At 42.7% G+C, this 20,827-nt stretch overlaps 1 protein-coding gene across 2 annotated transcripts in view; it reads right to left on the bottom strand.

The window, feature by feature from the left end:
• The window catches only part of PHLPP1 (PH domain and leucine rich repeat protein phosphatase 1), a 131,722-nt gene that overhangs the window by 108,716 nt on the left and 2,179 nt on the right, over nucleotides 1–20,827 (bottom strand). The window lies entirely within an intron of this gene.

The following is a 20,827-nucleotide window of genomic DNA, read 5'->3' as shown; positions in this document are numbered from 1 at the left end:
GCCTGGACACTTGCAGTTTGTCCAGGTGCTGTGAGCCTTAACAAGAGATAAATGCAAGAGTGATAAATGTCCAGCCAATCACCTGCTAACTGCCATGTTACAGGCTGTGTTTGAAAAAAGTCACTCAGGAGGTGATTGGCTGGATGTTTATCTCTCTTTCAGTTGGCCTAAGAATCCCAATTGATTTATGGGCCCCATACATCAGCAATTAATTGTGACAATCCTGAGATCTGGAGATGATTGCCACAATTAACTTTAGATGTGTGGGCTCCCCTTTTGGCAATCCCAATCAAAAATTAATAGGGATCGCCAATCGATTGCTTAATCAGATTTTTAAACATGCTTAATAATCTGGTATTATCTGTGGATCTTTTTTATATGTGTGGGTATTCCCAATTCGTCTTTTTCATCTATTTACATTATGAACAGCTGAAATGACAATCGATTGGGCAATTTCCAGATATGAAGATGCAATCTTTAGATGGAAAAATCTGCCGATCACTGAAATAAATCTGTAATGTGTGGGCAAGTCAAATAGATTGTATAATCCATTTAACTGGCCAAAAAAATCCCTGGATCTGGAAATCCATTCATTGTGATTGCTGATGTATGGGGCATACATGAAGTCTGGGGCAGTATTGATGGTGTAATGGTTAGCATTACTGCCTCATATCAGTGAGGTCATGGGTTTCTCACCAGGGCCCCAACTGTGAAGAGTTAGTACATTCTCCTTGTACATGCGTGGGTTTCCTCCGGGTACTCCGGTTTACTCCCACAATCCTAAAATATGCTGGTAGGCTAAGTAGCTCCCCAACAAATTAACACTAGAATGTCTGTATGCATGTGTGCGCCTGTGTGTGTGCACATGTGGTAGGGAATATAGATTGTAAGCTCCACTGAGACTGACGTGAATGTTCAAATATTCTCTGTAAAGCGCTGTGGAATATGTGCGCTATATAAGAAAATTAATAAATAAATAAGTACAATGTGAAGTACATCAGTAAAGACCCCAGAACACAGTGGGTTAATTGCATACTAGACGGGACAGTGTATTGAGAAGCATAGGAATGAAGAAGTCGATAGATAGATAGATAGATAGATAGATAGATAGATAGATAGATAGATAGATAGATATGACAAAAAGTGAATGTAAAATATAGAAGGGCAGATTTATCAAGCCTTCCACAGAAACCAGACTCTACTTCTCATTTTATAGAATGCATTAGAGGACAAATGATGGCTAGAATCGGATTGGATGCCCCCCTTACATAAAGTTTGATAAATAGCCACCAGTATCTTTTGAGTTAGTTATCATATAAAAGTAAAATCAGTTAAATATTAAAATCATTTCATACATTTTCCTCCAGTACTCTTGTCAAAGGTACAAAAAAATCCAGACACCAAACTACAGTACAAGTGTCTTTGGTCAATGGTAGAGCCAGAATATTAAACAATGGATAACTTCATGGGAATGATCTGCCCATCAATAGTAACAACCAACAGAGAAACCAGCACTGCAGGGGTTTGATACGTAGGATGAGAAACATGACATGAATGAAAGGCTCTGGGAATGCATTGCATTCTGACCTACTTCTCATATAAAAGACTTAAGGAAAATTAGTAGACATTCGGAATTTAGATTAAGCAGTGACCAAATCATTGCCTGATTGAAGAGCTTCAGTGGCGGTGTGAACAATTCAGACAAGCAAGCAATATATGTCACAGAAACACACAGAAATGGTTGAAACTGCAGATAGAATGTACTTCAATAAGTGAATGAGTGAAATAAGGGAGTGACTTTTAAACATTAACCAGAAGAATAAGGATGTTGAGGGGGGGAGAGAGATGGGTGAAAGTTGGTTCATTGCAATGGGTGGGTGGGGGGCTTTGGGGGTTGAGGCCTAAAGGTGTCCATACACTTATCCAATGTGTTTGACATCCCATTCCATCCACGGGACCAGGCATCGGGTCGGACCTTACAGACTGAACCCGCTGTAGGTTCAATCTGTCGGATCGGACCCATCATCAGCATATCGCGGGTGCAATTTATCCCATGTAAAAAAATGTCACATCAAGTGCCGAATCATTAGGAAGCTGCCAGGAAAATTAGGTCTAATGTATGGGGCACAACTTGACCACCATACACTGCATATGCCCATACAGTTTGAGTGATTATGGGGAGATTCTCTAAACTAAAAATGTGCTAAAAAACCCGTTATCTGGGGTTTTACCGCATTTTGTGATGCTCTAAACATCTCCCGCCGGGTTACCGCGACAGGGGGCATCGCCAAAGAAGCATATGGGCTTCTACCCCGACCCACCACCGCCCCCCCCCCCTTTACTTTTGTCTGGGCAGCACAGAGCTGTGCTGCCCGGACCTGTGACCACCTCCTCCCTGCACTATGATCCTCTTCCGGGTGCAGGGAGGAGGAGAGCCCGGTGCAGCAGCAGCACCGGGTAAGGGAGGGAGGAGCCGCCGGGACCCGCTGACTTACCACAAAGGACAGCTCTTAATGCAAGAGCTGTCCTTTGCCATAATTATCTCATTTGTTAGAGCATATGCGATAATTATGTATGCGATGGGTGGCGAAGGGGGGCTGAGCTGGGGTGCGGATGTTAGAAAATCCTGCCCTATGGCATAAACACTGATTTGTAATTAGAGAGGGCGCACCAGTGTAACTGTACCACAAAGTAACAGTATGTTATGCACTTAATTGCAAACAGGTATAGAGAAGCAACGAGACCCTTATTTCCATGTGAAAGACGATTAATTTTCAAGTTGTCAATAATAGAGGACAAATCTCCACCACTAGTGTACCACTTCTGTTTCCCTTGAGATACACGAGATGAAACATCCTTCCTTACTGTAAAATCAGTAAGGTGCAAGGGTGTCACATGCGCTTGGTATACACCACGCACATGTTAATGCTAAAGTTTAGTATATGTACGCAATTGGAGTTTTTTTTGTGAACGTATTATCCCCTGCATTTGGAGGGAAATTTCATCAGGCTTTGCATTAGGACTAGGAACTGACAGAAATTGATTAATGGTTGGGGAGGTAGACTCACAAAATCTGTAGTGCAGTGTGTACACTGACCAAACATCGAAACTGATGGAAGACCGGTAAAAATTTTAGAGGAGAGACTGTACTGTTAATAGTCATTAACAGAGGTGGTCAATAAATGTCCCTTCAGCTGCTGTTGAACTACACATCCCAGCGTTCCCTGCCACAATTTTAACATGCAAAAAATGTTGGTAGGCCATGCTGGTGGATGTGTAGTCACACGGCATCTTGAGGGCCACTTATTGCCCATGCCCAGTCTTTAGCAAAGAATGCACCACTACCCAAAAGTACCACTGTGGGCCATATTCAATTATTATATCGCGCCAGATCTAAAGTGAGGGAAGACTGCTTGGTGAAATTCAAGATTTATTTATTGCTCTATTTGCTCCCAGAAGTGTTGTGTTTAGCCAAGTAAAACAGCTAAACCCAACTAAATGGTTTGCTTCACTTATTTCAGCTCACCACCCCTGACTAGAACTGAAAAATAAAATTCTGTAATCAGGTCTAGGAGTTTTACAATAGACCTAGATACAATTATCAAATGGTATTCATGGTTTTGAACGATTTAATGGAAGTTGTAAGAAAGTTTGTACCACTAATGAATAATAAATATTTAATACTTAAACTCAACAATAAAGATTAGAGGACAGATTTATAGCTGCATAGCACTACACAAAGTCTGATCTATTCCAATGCGGTTCTGGTCTTTCTGGAAATTTACATGAGAAAGATGCTTTACTTCAAATTATACAAGTATGTTATATGCCTGATAGCTCCGAATGCCCATGCAAACTAGCGTTTTAGTAATGTGGAGAGGTAGTATAGATGAATTGTCATCATGCATGAATAACTTAGCAGCAGAGATATGGGATGATGTAATTGGGCTATAAACATTTACTTTTGAGTAAGAATCCTAACTTTTTTTAGTTTTCCTTTACAGACAGAAGGAGTATCTCACAGTATAAAACATTAGCTAGGTGAAAGACACTATGATTTTCATCTGCATAAATCAAGACTCAGAGCAAGGAGGTAAAACGGTATTTGTTTCCTAGCACGGCCACACCGATTTGCATCGGGGTGATCGTGTCGGGAAAAATCGCGTCGGTCGCATCGTATGCGACCAAATCGCATGCGATGCGACCGACTCGATTTTTACATTTAATCAAATGTGAATAGGGCCCCTGGGACCCTATTTTACATTGGATTCAATGTAAAGTATTCCCCAGACCCCCAATTTTACCCCCTCAACGCCACCCCACGATTGACGCCAACCCGAAGCGTGGCGAGCGCAGCGAGCCCGCGAGGGGCGGCGGTGCGCGTCCTCCGACCTTTTCATACCCCTACTATCCACGTTGGTGTGGAGTTGAGAATAGAAAGTATAATGGCACAAGACCGACGCGATGCTCCCGATTTCAATGTTAAAAATATTTTAACATTGAAGCCTATGGCAAAAACGCGGGCATCGCGTCGGTCACGTCGGGGGCCATGTTAATGCACGCGACCGACGCGATGCCCCCGATTTTGCCTTTGCCGACAAAATGGACCTGATTTCAAAGGAAATCGGGTCCATCGCTGGCATCGTGTACCTTAACTTTTAGGTACACGATGCCCGCGATTGTGGCCGTGCTAGGAAACAAGTACCGGTAAAACATAGCTGGAAGCTGTCAAACCTAAGGTGGATACACAGATTTTGAGCTCAGAAGTAGTCCACTTTTCCCATTTTGAGCTACTTGAGCTCAAAAATGCCTAATGTATATGGGCGGACAAAAAAAAAAAAGGGATCCAAAAATCAAATACACCATTTTTAAATATTTATCAAGCCATTCTTAAATAAACATACCGTATACAGTATAATGAATCTAAAGACCCCATATATTAGTCCTACTTACTATTACTACTTGCAGGGAGATTCAGGTAGGGAGGCAGGAGGATTAAAAAATAAAAAAATAAAACATTCAAAAGAATGCAGGGTTGCTGATTGGCTGAGAGAGCGCTCAGTGCCAATCATCGGCAGCCCATTCTTTTGTATGGGTTTTTTTGTTTTTCAATTCTTCTGCCTGTCACACACCTTATATCGGATGTGATACATCGGGATTGCGATATGCCACTGACGGCTAAACGCACAAGTCATTTTATGTGCAGCCCATTCGACTCCTGTCTGATGTGAATGGGATTGCGCATTTGATCAGGTGTCATACGCTTGCTATTTGGGTCAATATCACCCGATTTCTTGTCACGATCTGCTGGAATTGGGTGAAATCGGGCCTAAATCGCATAGTGTATGGAGGCCTTTATGCTGCATACATACTATGGCTGGGGTAGCCAACCCTAGTCCTCGAGAGCTACCAACAGTGCATGTTTTGCAGGTCTCCTCACAGAATCACAAGTGAGCTAATTAGCTCCATCTGTGTATCTTTTAAAATGTGTCAGCGATTAATGAGTGCAGCAGCTAGGTTATCTGGAAAATGTGAACTGTTGGTAGCTCTCGAAGTCTAGGGTTGGCTACCACTGTACTATGGGATATGCCAAGTCAACGATAACATTAACGGTTTCCCGTTAACCTCCTGGAGGTCCAGAATGAATGATATAGTGCATACACACTGAACAATTTGAAATACAATCAGGATTAAGAAATATTGTTTGCTTTACCAGTGACCATCTGGATAGATAGATAGATAAAAAGGTACTTATGTAATATCTGGGCTCCCATTTTTCTTATGAGACCGCGTCCCCTCGCGGGGCTCGCTGTGCTCGCCACGCTTCGGGCACGGTGGCTCGCTACGCTCGCCACACTATATAAAATCAACTCCATGCGTAGTTTGATAGTAGGGGTATGAAAAAATGGGGTGCATTTAACATGGGAGCCCAGATAATACATAAGTACCGATAAAAATTGTACCTTTATCTTTCGTACACACTAAACAATATACACCTAGCCATAAACGACATAGGCAAAATTTGACCGCATGTTCAGATGAGAAATGGGGGTGAAGTGAACAACCACCCTAGGCAATGCACACCATTATAGTTCGTAAACCCCGACTGATATGCTCAATAACATGGTAGCTATGTCGTTATCGTGCATATAGTCTGCCTTTATTGCATCGTGTGTGTGGGGCTTAACACTTGCACATATATTTGGTGTAGGAAAAAAACAAGACTGTGAACACATACAAATAATTACCCTTTATATTTGTACTCACTATTGTCTGCTTTGTAACTGTTCCCAGGAATTTAGACTTGGAGGAAGAAAAAAAAAAAAAGAAAAAAAAAGAAAATATAGCAAAACAAACACTGCACTGTTTCCTGCATATTTCAATGAATGCAGAGCTTCCCGCGTTCTGAAGGAGATGAATGGACTTGGCAACAAGTCACATTTCATGCAAGCCTGTGAATGATCACGATTCAGCCATCCTGCAGACTAGATATCAAAGAAACTAAAAAAAGGACCCCCAGAAGCATGCGGCTACTCCAATGCCACTGCTTTTTTACATTTAACCTAAATCAATTACAGAACATATGGAACACCATGGTGAAGCAATTTCCCTCAAGGAAACAAATCTAATAGAATACCTTTATTGAAGTTATTATTTTATAACTCAAGAGCTTATAGCCCATAATACAACATAAGACCAAAAGTAGACAATCTTGAAATGGTAGGATCAACAGCCGCCGCATTATTAGGGGGCAATGTTATTGTTTAATAGGTGCCCATAATTGCATTTCCTCTGTCACTTACTGCTGCTGTTTGAGCAGAGATTTTTTTTTTAATGGTGTTGCTCACGTGCAGAAGTGCTGGGTTTAGCCGCACAAAAAACTGCTAAACCCGACTTGATGCGAAATGTCCCATTTGGGTACTTAAATCACTTTTATACATTTCTGCTTAAAGCTAGTGTGGATGCACAACTGAATCTTCACTTTAGTGCGCACGTGTATTAAACACATTTTTGATTCAGACAATGCACGGCCAGATAAGGGGGGGGGGGGTAATTCAATCATGGCCACTATTTTCACTTAGGCGAAATAGCAGCCATGTCCAACATTAGGTCGAATGTCATTCGTCCTATTCGTGAGTTTCGTTCTTCCGCCAGTCGGAAAGTCCCGGCATCGGCGTAAAAAGGGCACGATAGTCAGAAACTGTTGCAGATTCGACTATCCAGCGGCTGGTTCCGACAAAACAGATATTCCTCTGTAGGGAGGTGAACCTGTGGCAGGAGTGTCCCTGTTTGCAGCCATCATGCAACTAAAATGGGCTAAATTTTATTAGAAGAATAAAAACAAAAGTAGATTTAAGGGGTTATGTATCAAAGCTCAGAGTGAAAAAGAGAGAGATAAAAGTACCAGCCAATTAGCGTCTGCTTTACATTTTACAGGCTATTTGTGAAAAGCAAAAAGGACATGAGGAGATTGGTTGGCAATTCATCTCTCACAAGTTTATTTTTCTTCAAGCATAGATAAATACTTCCCTTAATATATCTGTCTAATCTGTCTGGTGGGAACAAAAATATGGTAATGAATGGGAGCAGAGGACAATTAAATATGGCCCTACAAGTCACACTGAGATTGCTTAGAAATGTAAACATGCTATTCCATTACTGCATCGCTAGAAGTCCTTTAGGTGTAGCTAGTCTAAAGTATACTAATAAATGAACTTTAACTAGTTCATTATACTGATGGAATTATCTATGGTCTTAAATTATACTACACAAGGAGGTAAAAAAAAAAAAACACCAAAAACGCAAAACCACTGCTTTAATTTAATAAAAGATACATTTCTCACAAAGATATTTCATTTTTTGCTTGTGTAAAAACAAATTGAAAATCACCAAATCTCTAAAATATCAGAACACAAATTTGCTGCTAATGTCTTTAGATCTTTACATTGTGAACAAAAAGAGCACAGATTGGAAATGTTCTGGAGCATCTTCTAGGACCAGGTCATGAAGCCTTTTCATTCCTGCACGTAACCGTTTACTACTCATCTGGAGACAGCTGTTGCTACAATAGATCAGCACACACACACACACACACACACACACACACACACTTTCACACGAAAGTAAGAGAAAAAGATCCAGCTAACAATCGCGCAATTGTAGAAACGATACATTCTAATAAGCGCCTTGAATAATTACTATTTTTTTTTGTTGAATGTCTATATTTTTCAATTGACCCAATTAGAATGAAGCAGAAAATATTAGGTTATATCAGGCAGAGCTTTATAGATATGCCAGGGGATTCCAGTGACAGGGCTACTATATTTACGTTCCTCTAAAGCTATATTATACAGCCTACAATCTATGCAATTATTTGAATACTTTCTAGATTTTCATGATCAAATACTTTGGTTGCCAATATTAAAACAGATTACAGTTTTATACTTCCGACTAGACAGTACTAATGTGACATTTCCCAGCAAAAATCAGTAATACACAAAAGCACATTCAGCAACAGAAAACCATACCCCCCTTAAGCCTCATACACGCTAGGGGCGGGATGTACTAACATCCACCCCACTCTGCATTCTTACTAATCACATATGCACTAACATATATGATTAGTAATGCAAGGGACAGCTCTTGCTATAAGCGAAGGATGAAGCGAGTGTAATATTCAGCAGGTATACTGGTTATAAAAGATTAGGGGGGGTATTTATCAAAACTTGGGGAAGCTAAAATTGTTAGAGAATTTACCAACCAACTGGCTCCTTTCATTTTTTAAAAACACAGGGGTAGATGTATTATAACGGCACTTACCGCAGCATAACCTCCCCTGCAGCGGACACAACCTCCTTCCTCCCCCACCAGCTGTGCTGGGCACTAGCGATATATCGATACTCCTGCGAGAGCCAGCAGCAGGGACAGTGCTGTCCCTGCTGTGAGGATAGGGCATCGCCACCCTTCAGCTGTCTAAGTAGACAGCAGGGGGGGGCGAAACGGTGAGCACTGCTGACCTCTCATAGATTTGTCCTGCATTTTGGCCTACTATCTTTTAGATGGGGTGAAGGGGTATCAGTGTACATATTGAGCATTAATACCCCTTCTCCCCCATAACTGAATTTCATAAATCTGCACCATAGCCTTTACAAAATAAAAAGGTAGAAATTGGTCTACTACTTGCTCGCTCTCCAAGCTTTGATAAATATCCCCTAAGGCACCTCTGAAGCTTCTTTACAAATAGTACAATCTCAAAGATGAGCCAGGACACTGGGAGACTATAAAAACAAGTTTGCTTAACAATAGTACACTTGAGATTAGAGTCAAAGCATATCTAGATGCAGGGCTCTTCAGGGTTGCAAATAAATGATGATAATGATCATAATAATAATAATAATAATAATAATAATAATAATAATAATAATTGCATGTGGAGTAAAAAGGGTTTGCTGGAAAAGTTTTATTTTTACACTACAGTTCCGAAATGCCGCTCCCAAATCAAAAGCCCCATACACAATAAAACTAGATCATTCAATTAGCCCAACCTGAGTGACATTGCAACATCCATATTGTGAAAGATGCACGCTCCTATGGATTATTATCACCGCTCCCTACACCGTCGTCGCCGCGATACAGATTTGCCAATGTCTGCACCACACCACGATCGCTGGGAAAATACATGTAGCTGAAGAGGACTTTATTTTTATTTTTAAACAAAAACTCATTACATATGCTAAATATAGTTCTGCTATCCATCATTAATGAAAGCAGTTTTTATTTTTTGCATTTATACAGCAGTGTTAACAACCCGGGTCCTTTTGACAAATACAGGATCCAGCAACTCAGAAGTCCAATCCAAGTTAACAGAACTGTTATTCCCAGGTAGGACCCGGGTTGCTGGGTAGTGTGAACAGATAACTGGTTCCCATTCATACTATAGGGATGAGGCAGCATCAGCTTCAAGTGATGCCTCCTGCCCCGTCCTACCAATGATGTCAGCGACCCTGCTTATTGCAAATGATGGGTTTCTTCCGGATTAGACCCATGTCCGTATCCCGGGTGCGACCCAGAATTTGCAATGCAATAGCGGTATAATACTCCAGGATGCAGCATGTACAATATTATGCTCCAGTGCTACAGTCCCCAGCAAGGCTCCGGCGGCCAGGTCTACACGCAAAGTGTCTTCAGGCAACAGGCCAAAGAAAGTGAAAACCATACAAGGAATCAGAGATCAATGACTATCTCACTTCATTTGTCGGTGCAGACAACACTGACCGCTTCTTACACACTAGCGGATGATAAAAATAAGTAAAAATAACAAATAGAGGCCCCAGGGGTGGACGGTATCCCTAATGAGCTGTACAAGATGCATTTAGAATTCTTTGCTCAGAACCTTCTTTTATTATTTAGCTCACTATTGAAGGTAGTGCTCTTCCCCCCTCTATGGTGAAGGCTTTGTTGGTGCTAACAAACCAAGCAAGGACCTTCTGTCCCCTGATGTTTATCGTCCTATCGCACGGTTGTCTCATGACATAAAGATACTGGCAAAGATGCTGGCTATTCGCCTCAATGCTGTAGTGCTTGAGCTCATGCATTCAGACCAGACAGGCTTTATGCCTGGTAGGTCACCCACTCTAAATCTTAGACACTGGTGTACATATCTTCAGTGTGCTACTAGTGGGATGGATGATATAATTGTGTCATTGGACGCTGCATGTGCCTTTTGATTCCGTGGAGGGGACTTTGGAAAATTTTATTTTATCAGTTTGGTATAGGCCCAAAATTAATTGTTTGGGCTAAACTGTTGCACTCTGGGTCAACTGCTAGGGTTGTCATTAATGGATTCAGTACTGACTCTTTGTAACTGTAGAGGGGGACTAGGCAGGGCTGCCCCCTGTCCCCTTTACCCTTGCCATAGAGCTGCTGGCATGTCATATACGAGCTTCACCCAGTGTGCAGGGTTTTTAGTGGTGATGGAAAGAGGGGGGGGGGGGGTAGAGTGGAAAAGATGTGTCTGTATGCAAATGACATGATATTGCATTTGTCTGAGATGTCATCATCCTTGCCTGCACTTTGTTTTGGTTGAGGATTTTGGTTTATACGCTGGAATTCACATTAACTGTGACAAGTCAGTGCTATTTCCATTGCTCTCATCTACCCTTCAACCAAGGTAGGTAGCTCTTAGTTTGGATATATCAAGTAAGGAGCCATTATCATGTGGCTCCTTGCTGGTTAATCGTAGACCCAATTTAGGGTAACGGTGGTGTGGGGTGCGGTGCTCCTGGACTGGATGGGCTGGGTGGCTTTAGTGCGGCATGCCCTTACATTCTATTAACACTTTTCCCTCACTAACACTATCTCTATCCTATTTTAATTACATTCATTTATCTCTCTCTTTTTATATAGCTTTGGCTTCCTATCACTAATTATTAACACTTAGTATATCACTGGCATGCCGCACTGGGCTTCCCAGCTTATGATGGTTTTTTGGGGTGCCGCACCCTGCACCTAGATATAGCGCTAGGGACCCCCAATATACAGAGAAGCCTTGACGCGGCTTGGGGGCATAGCATACACCTGCGCAGGTATTTGTAACCAATATCTCTGAAATCTATTATCATGTAGTGTTCTAGATTGGTTACTAACATTACTCAGTGTGCTGAGGGAAAAAATGTCTTGTTTTACTGTTCCAGTATTTAACCCCTCCCTCATGCACCTGGGAAATGCTACTGAACTAATTGAGCATCTACCACTATCTGTATGTACTTCCATCAGTCACTGGTCAATCTTAGTAAAATGATTACTCAGCCTAAATTCCTGTATATTCTCCAGAAATCCCCTACCTATATTCCAGCGTCGCAAATCCAATTAATAGCACACCATGTTGCTTCATTTATCTGGGGATGTATTGTGATGAAGACGCTCTGTAGTTCTAGAAATGAGGGTGGCTTAGCCTTACCGGATTTACTATATTATTTTGCTGCACAGTTGGCTCAGTTGTGTGATTGGGTCATGCCTGGATATTACTGGAATCTTCCAGTAGCCCTTTTAGATGAGGTGGGTCTTCCATTCTTATCGTTACAATTTTTTGTTGGCCCGTACCTCCCTGGTCCCTCTCCCCCCTCTTTTACAGCAGGCTCATAGAACATGGATGGCCGTTGGAAATCTTTTGGGAGGCTCAGCTACTGATCCTTGCTCTCCTATTTGTAAAAAAAATATATATATTTTAATGAACTTCGTATTGTGGAGGGCAGCTCAGGATGGGTTTCCCTGGGAGTTCAAGCAATTATTTCATGAGGGAGTTGTTTGATCATTTGATTATTTGGCCACTACACTATTTTTACAGATACCTTCAGCTCCGCCATGCTGTGAATGCGCAGTGGGGAGAGGTGTTGCAATTCTCCAAATCCCCTGTTCACACACTGATGCCACGCCACAAAAAAATTCAGTTCTGTATTCCTCTCTCCTTCTCTGGGGCAAATAGTCTGACTGTTACATGATAAGAGGGTGACCCATTATGGCACACATGATGAAGACTAGGACTGCATTATTAGCTTGGCGTACCACTGCATATGCCAGGTTCCAACAAATTCAATTGTACATTCTACATGGAGTTTACTGGACCCCAAGAACTTTGGATTGGAGGCTTATCAGATGCCAGCCCCAAATGCTCAGCTACTGAAGCTGGTTTCTGGAATCTATTGTGGGAATGCCCTTGAGTAGCCGCCTTCAGGGAGGAGGTGCCTACTAGTATTGGTAGTACGGGTATATCTGTTCCCCTTATGCCCTCCCGCATATGTTTGTTTGGTTTGGAACTGGACGAATCCCTCTCTAGCTCCGACTATGTAAATAATCAGCTTACCTTGGCCTGGATGAGTCTGGAGCCACCCTCTGTATCATGGCTTGTGTTGGTTAATGTCACCCTTTCCCGTGAATGTGTTATGTACACTAAATGTATGTCCCTGGTAGAATGCACAGCTTTTTCTTGAACCAAATAATTGATCTGCACCTGTCTCAGTTATTTCTTCTTAGGTTCTTCACTATGGTGAATACACTGTGATGAATGTAACAAAATAAAAACTGACATTTTAGGAATTGCAGTAAGTTATATATTGAAAAAGCAATAAAAAAAAAATAAAGGATTTAAAATAACAGAGTGAGCAGAGACGCTAATTAAACTCATTAACAAATGGACATCTAAATCTACCTATTTGCACATTTGACATCTGCCCTACCCTCAACTGCATCTTGGTAAAACCATTTTGCATTATGAGCTCTTTACTCTCACCTCACTATCAGGCCCAAAGTATTTTTCTGGTGCTATGAAGGCACAAAAGATAGCTGCGGCTATTGAATGTGTCTGTAAGCAAAAAGCTTAATATTCAAAAGACTTTAAAATGCTCCGAAAAGCAATGCCTCGTGATGGACTCCCTGTATTGCTAAAAATCCTACACATTTTTGTTTATAACTTCAGGCCCATACACACTGAGCGGCTTTCCCCCTGCCCGGCGCCGATGGAGAGGATGGATTTGCATAGCGCAGAGCTATGCAAAGCTGTCCTCAAAGCCACACATCTGCTGGTATTACCAGCAGATGAGCGGCTTTCCCAGCTATGTTGCGGGAGCGCGCAGCAGCGCTCACCGGTCATCGCTGGGGCATACACACTGGGCGGCTTTGAGCTGAAAGCCGCTCTAACAGGCTGTTTTAAGCAGCTTTCAGCTCAAAGTCGCCCAGTGTGTATGGGCCTTTAGTATGCCCACCAAAATCAGAGTGGCATTGGACCTTGGTCATTGCATGGCTGACATATGGTAGACCAAAGCAGGCTCTGAATAGACTTCTCCATAGGATCTCCATACTAGAGGGTAATTTATTTGGCATTATTTGCTTTAGGTCAGTGGTAGCCATAGCAGCTACTTGTCAATTGTTGGCACACAATCAGATGGATGCAGTGAGCACCTCGTAGCCCAACAGTAGCCAAAAACTGCCACTTTTCACATATGCACCAAGCTCTGGAATGTGATGGCATTGCATACAAGCTCCACAAGCTATCTGAGATGGTGTAACCTTATAGAACCCTATGGGCCTTCACCTTTCCCCCTGAGAGGGATCCAACAGCACCTGTCGTTTGAGCCATTCGGCGCATGAACATGAAGTCCCCACCGGGAGAGCGGTTCTTTACTAAAATATTCATGCATATGAATCTGATACACATGCGATGGAGTGGTAGAATGCATCAAGTTCGCAATTTGAATGTGTGATTGCAGATGAGACCATACCTACACCCTGTACAGCGCGGTCACAGTCCTCGTTTTTTTACGCTGCACCCACTTTTTCAGGTTTTTAAGTAGATTGGCAACTCTGACACTCTGGCCATCCTGGTATACTTATCTACAGTTTCTTCTATAGCTCAACAGATTCCATCGCGCTTTACAATTGTAGACAGTGATAGAACAAACTGGGTAAAACAGACAGACATGGAGGTATGAGGACCCAGATACAAGCTTACAATCTGCATTCAAGTGTGTGTATATATATGGGGGGGGATTCTATATTGCATCTCATTAAAGGGGGGGTGGGGGTAGGGGGTTGCCATACACACACACACACACACACACACACACACACACACCCTTCTACCACTCCAAACACTTTATTTGTAAAGGAGACACAAATTGGCCCACAACCTAATCTAACCTGTAAAGTACAGGCTGTGTTTCTGAAGAGAAACCTATAAATAATACATTTAGCTTAACAGTGTATTTTATGTCAGTATCTTGCCTGCAGTTAAATCTAGACACAAAATAATCACATCTCAAATGACTAGCTACTTACACATTAAGATATCCAGCACTCAAGCATAGAACCTTACAAGAAAGATAGATGAAGTACAGTAAGAGGGCACAAATACATATCTATTGTTAATAGAACTCAAGAAAGCAGCACTAGAGAAGTTACATAACTACACATTCTCTTTTCCATTTTTAAACACAAAGTCATTTGTAGACAAATCCTTTAATATTTTATCCGTACTCCACTTTCATATTTTGATTAACGAAATCGCAAACACTGTTCTCCTGCCCAGTCACTTAATGTTTTTTTGTTTTTTCTTAGAGCAGTCCAAAATAAATTGCCTGCATCCAAATTCCACAAATAAGTACAGGATGTTTTATACACATTTTTTTTCTAAACGCAAACACAAGGGGTAAACATGCCGACAATAAATATACTTTGGTTTCTGCTAGAAACTGCCATAAGACTTATGCTGCTTTCACATCGCAAAATGCAGGGTCGCACCAGGACTTTAAAACGGTTCAGTCCCGATGCAACCCTGCCTTTTGGTCTTTTCAGATCCACTCAGTGAACCGCCAATATTGCTGGTTTACTGACGTCATGCAGGGGTGGGGCAGTGTGTCATCAGAGGCAGTGCTTAGAGCTGGCGCTGCTCCAAGCACTGCCCACTCCTTTAGTGGAAACGGGCCGCTCGAAACGATAAACCCATTCACACTGCAAAGCAACAGGGCAACAAACCGGTAAGAACCCTTCTTTTTTACCGGTTCATGATGCAGTGTTGCTACCGTTTCACTGGACCCAGTAACCCCTTTCACGTCACACCGATTACCAAATCGAACAGACATAAACCCGGTAATTAGGTGCAATGTGAAAGGGGTATATGTTTGCTACAAGAAAAAACACAAACCAAAGTACTACAGGTTGAGTATCCCTTATCCAAATTATTCCGAAAACCATAGTCTCCAAAATGTACTTTTATTTTCTGCTAAAAACCTACAGGCTACATCTGTAACTGGCACTACTGGAAAATAACATGTAATTGTGCAAGAACATGATTGATTAGCATTCAAATTCAGTGCCTGAGATAGTATACAAACTTTGTTTCCCATTTTAAAACCTTGTTTCATGCACAAATAAAATATATATTTGTGTGTATTTCATGTGCTTATACAACATAAATTCATTCACAAATTCATTCAAATATAAAAATATTCCAAAATATGGAATAACCAGTTATCCAAAATTCTTATGATCCCGACCATTTTGGATAAGGGATACTCAACCTGTACTCAAAGATATCTGGAGAACCAAACTTCACACACACACACACACACACACACACACACTACAGTAATTTTTCATTGTCCTTTCAGAGCTGTCGTAGTGCAATCGAAAATATTTGAACACTGTCAGTGGTCGATGACACCAAGGGAAACACAAACATTTTAATAAAATGAGAAGAACAAGATAACCTTAAAACAGAAACATAGGAGGCATGGCTTGGCAGCCATCCGGACTAGAAACAGACCCAGCAAGCTCCCAAAATCACAGCATTAAATACCCTTCAACTGATACCTCAACCCTGTCCATCCTGCCTCCAGACCTCCTTTGGAAGCCAGCTGTGTTGACCGCAGAGCAGGTAGAGCCTCTGCCCTCTCCTGCAGGTTGCGGCCTAACACGCCAACACAAGCAAGGGACAAAGTTTTGAGCACAACCACCTAATCTGCCTCCCCAGATGTAGACGCTGCCTCCTGCGGCCCAGACACCCTCCTTGACTCGTCCAAACCAGTGGGACCGCCAGACGGGGTGCGCTGATCATCCAGCGCTGCAACTCGCTCCCGATGGCGTGGACGTGGCTGCATCTCAAAATATCATCAGTTGCTGAGACCAGCGATCCCCTGCTGCTGCTCTTCAGAGCTCCCCCACCAACCTCCCCTGAAGTGGCCGGGACACCAGATGTGATGCACTGCCTCACCCAGCATTGTGATCATCTCCTGGCAGATGATCTGCGGGGATGCAGCAGCACATCACAGGGATACCAGCAGCAGGGACCAGCGTACAACTACTGATATAAAAAGGTACCGACTGACCTATTCACTGTCCAAAATAGACTGCTGCTGCTCTGATAAACCCTTTAAGAGGTAGGAGGCACAGAAATCCTACCTATACTACAAGAAAGCAACTTTTACTTTATAATCGGTTCCTCTTCCTGGCTACTCACAACAAGGTTCGAAGGGATCCCCCCCTATCACCCACACTCGTCCTGTGAGAAGCAAATGTTACTAAAATAATAAAATGTGCAGTGATCAGTGACTTTCATGGCACCCTGATTAACAACTGCCTGGAGTTACATTTTGTTAGGGATGATACCTAGTTCAACATACATCATAAGTTGTAACACATTAAAGAAACTGGGTGACGCAGTCAAATCAGTTACACTTTATTTGAAAGGTTATGGTATAGCCAGTCAATGGGGTTTAGAACTAAAGATTGTCAGTGACCAGTAGAGTTACAGTAACGCTGGATGGACACCAGCAAGGAATCAGCGGGACCATGGTTGACAGCACTTTTTCAGTGCCAACCGTTACAGGGTCCCCGGAGACCCAGTATATGTACACAGTGTCCCCTCGCATGTGCTTGCCATGCTTTGGGCATGGTTCTATTCTAGCTCTATGTCCACTTGAATAGTAAAGGATGATCCAAGTGGATCGGCACCAAAATACCCTGAAAATGCCATCAACCATAGACCCACCGATCAGCCCTCATAGCTTAACTAGCATTATTGCTGCTCTAGCAGCCGCCGATTATCTTTAGGCATCTAAGTCAGGTCAACTAATGTCAGTCGACCATACCATGATCTAATTCCAGCCGACCCAGCATCCAGATACCATTAGAAGTTATTACATATAAGGAAAGGCATTAGACTTATTTAAGATACTTATTCCAGATACTTCCCCCGGGTATCGATAGGCCGACCGTGTCTAGGTCGACAAGGACGACATGAGTTTTTTTCTTTTTACTTATTAAACGTTCCCGGGGATGCAGTACAATGACGTACACACTAGACAACATGCAAAGGATACAATGTCACTCATGGTTTCCCTTGAACTCCCAGACAAATAATATTTGTGCATACACAATGAGTGACTTTATCTATGACTAAACGATATACACAACTTGTCCGACACTACCAAATGGTTGGTTGTCAACCTAATTTAAATACTTGGCAGGAGTATGAGGAGGGGTGGCAGGAATTCAGAAAGGGATTAATAGATGCCAAACATTCCACCTCATTGCATTTATGTTCTGTGGCTAGTAAGGTAAGGTTTATACCTGCTGAATGCGATTACATTGCTCAATTTAGTTTTTGGCTTGACTTAAAGTGTGTCTACTTCATTCTCTTGCGATGGAACCTTTTCCCTATAAAGTGGTTTAATCATATGCTGCAAGTAGGGATGCCAATCCCGGGGCATTTTTTCAATCCCGGAATTCGGGATTGAAAAATGCCGTATACTGGGATTGGCTTCCTTAATACAAAAACCCGCCCCAGCTGCCCGCATATTTACTTACAGGTGCAGTGCAGCCCAGCGGACAAATGGAGGTGGACGTGGGAGGCCAGCACGTTGATCGTGCCAGGACGAGGCGGCTGTGTGGCCTGCGCAGGATGACCTCTGATGTCATTATGCTGCGCAGAGCCGCACTGCCCGGGACAGCAGAAGCCGGGCAGCATCTGAGTACCCGCTCAGACGCTGCCAGGCATTAGACTGCGCATGCGCAACCTAATTCTGAATCCCGGTGTTTTAGGGGCCAAATCCCTGGCTCCCACCAATCCCGGGATTGGCCACCATAGCTGCAAGTGTGGTGTTAAGCCGTTATGGGGAGGGCCTAGATTAGAATCCTCTTGTCAGCTATGGCCAACAATTGGCTTTTTATATATTCTTAAATCCCGGGTTTGGTTGGTCTCTGTTATAAGCTGTGGTGCTTTCACACCACGACCCGGGTCCATACGTCACCAACCTGTAAATAACCCAGGTCCTAGGTGTGATGTGAAAGTGGTAAAAGTGTGCTAAATGATAGCAAGGGTAAAAGCAGATTTCTTGCTATGAACAATGCCTTTACGTATCTCTATGAGGTTTAATACTGCTCCATGCAAACCTGTTTCTCGTAAGGTCCATACACACTGGGGGATATTTTCCAGCAGGTATGCTGACTGATTATGGGGAAAATCATTGGGCTGAAAATCGCTCACCGAGAAATTTTCGCCTGTCCAAGCCATTACAGTGGGGGTGGACTGCACCACATAGCAGGACGCTATTGGAAGCCGTCCACCCCATTGCTTATCTAGTGTTCACGCTAGGCTTTATTAGTGGGGTGCCGTGCCCTGCCCAATTTTTAAAGGACAAAACGCGCCCTGCCAAAACAACCTAGCCCGTTAATCCCAGCTGCGGGCTTCTGCATGCCCACATTAGTGACTTTGGCCAGCCCATATTAATGATGTTGTGGGACAGGTCCCGCCGCATACGAAGTGCCCCTTTTCCTCCAGCACCCTCCCCTCCTGGGATGCTGGAGGCAACACTACTCATCTGCTGGTAATTTCAGCAGATGAGCACCAGCGATGATGCGGGAGTACCCATCAGCGCTCATCACCAGGCCATACACACTGGCCAGCTTTTGAGCTGAAAGCAGATCAAACTGTAAAAGGGAGTTGCTTTCAACTCAAAATCGCCCAGTGAGTATGGGGTTGTTAACATTAGGTCAACCAAAGGAAGGTCGACATATTAGCTGAAGGTCAACAGGCCTACATCTATACACTGAAGGTCAACACCTTCAAAAGGTTGACATGGGTTTAGGTCGCCAGTCAATAGATCGACACGGGGGTTTTTTTTTTGTCCCAAACATTGACACGTATAGGTGCACCGCTTCGCTCGGCACACTATTCTTTTCTCCCTCCACACCCTAGAGGATGTTAGGGTATGACCACCTGTCGGCACATGGCTCAAAAAAAAAAAAACCCTGTGCAAAAACCACATTGACCTTTTGACTGTCGACCTTGCCCATGTCAACCTTTTGAAGGTGTTGACCTAAGGCTTGTTAACCTTAAGTGGTCAGTCTAGTGACTGTATACCATGTGTATGGGCCTTAAGAGAACAAACAAAACCATTTACAAACATTTTTTTTTTTTAAGACTCCAATTTATGGTAATGGAGAAGCATATTAGTAATGGCTCAAAATATTTAAACTGCTTCAATTACATAATAACATAATAAAATGAAAATATCCATAAACACAAAAAAGTAACTGGAAGCAAATAGAAGCCTTAGCCTCTATCAGAAATCCATTCAACAACTCATTACTTGATCCGACATCTCAATCACTTGTTCAAACAAGCGGAATTGCAAAATTTGCTTATGACGCCAGCAAAATGCACCATATACTGTACATGGCAGACATGGAGATAAACAATCCTAGTGCCTTTCTGATGTTCAAACACACAACACAGTGGAAACTACTGGTCACAGCAACATACTGGAAGAATGTTCAACCTAGCCCACTCTCTCTTTAGACAGCTCAGGGGGTACATGACACTGAGGTCTGATTTCAGAGTGGTTTTTTTTGGAGACATGAGCAAACTCTGGAGCAACACTCATCTGAGGCAGTCATTACTATACACCTTTTCCAGTAGTATCAGTGTACACACACATGAAGAATGCTACAAATATGAACCAAAGCAACACACTGAATGCTTGTAATGTTATAGGGCCTACACACATGCTGATATTGAAGGCATTTTCTAAGCAAATTTGCCTAGTTTGGCAAAGTCACTTAGAAAATGCCCCATACACCTGTGTGTGAGTAGGGGCTACAGCGAAAGCAATCCGCGTCGCCTTCGCTCTCCAACATTGATGGGCAGTGTTCATCAATCTCGCTGGTCGCCAGCGTTCTCCACCAAAGAACACTGGCACTGTCAGCTTGCTCAGAACACATCTGACAGCTAGCGCTGTGTGTAAGCTGTCAGGGCTGTGTGCTGAGCGACAGT

The sequence above is a fragment of the Crinia signifera genome, chromosome 5 (assembly GCF_055691185.1).
Source record: "Crinia signifera chromosome 5, ASM5569118v1, whole genome shotgun sequence".
In the NCBI taxonomy this organism is placed as follows: domain Eukaryota; kingdom Metazoa; phylum Chordata; class Amphibia; order Anura; family Myobatrachidae; genus Crinia; species Crinia signifera.
This window is presented reverse-complemented; position numbering and strand designations above follow the sequence as displayed.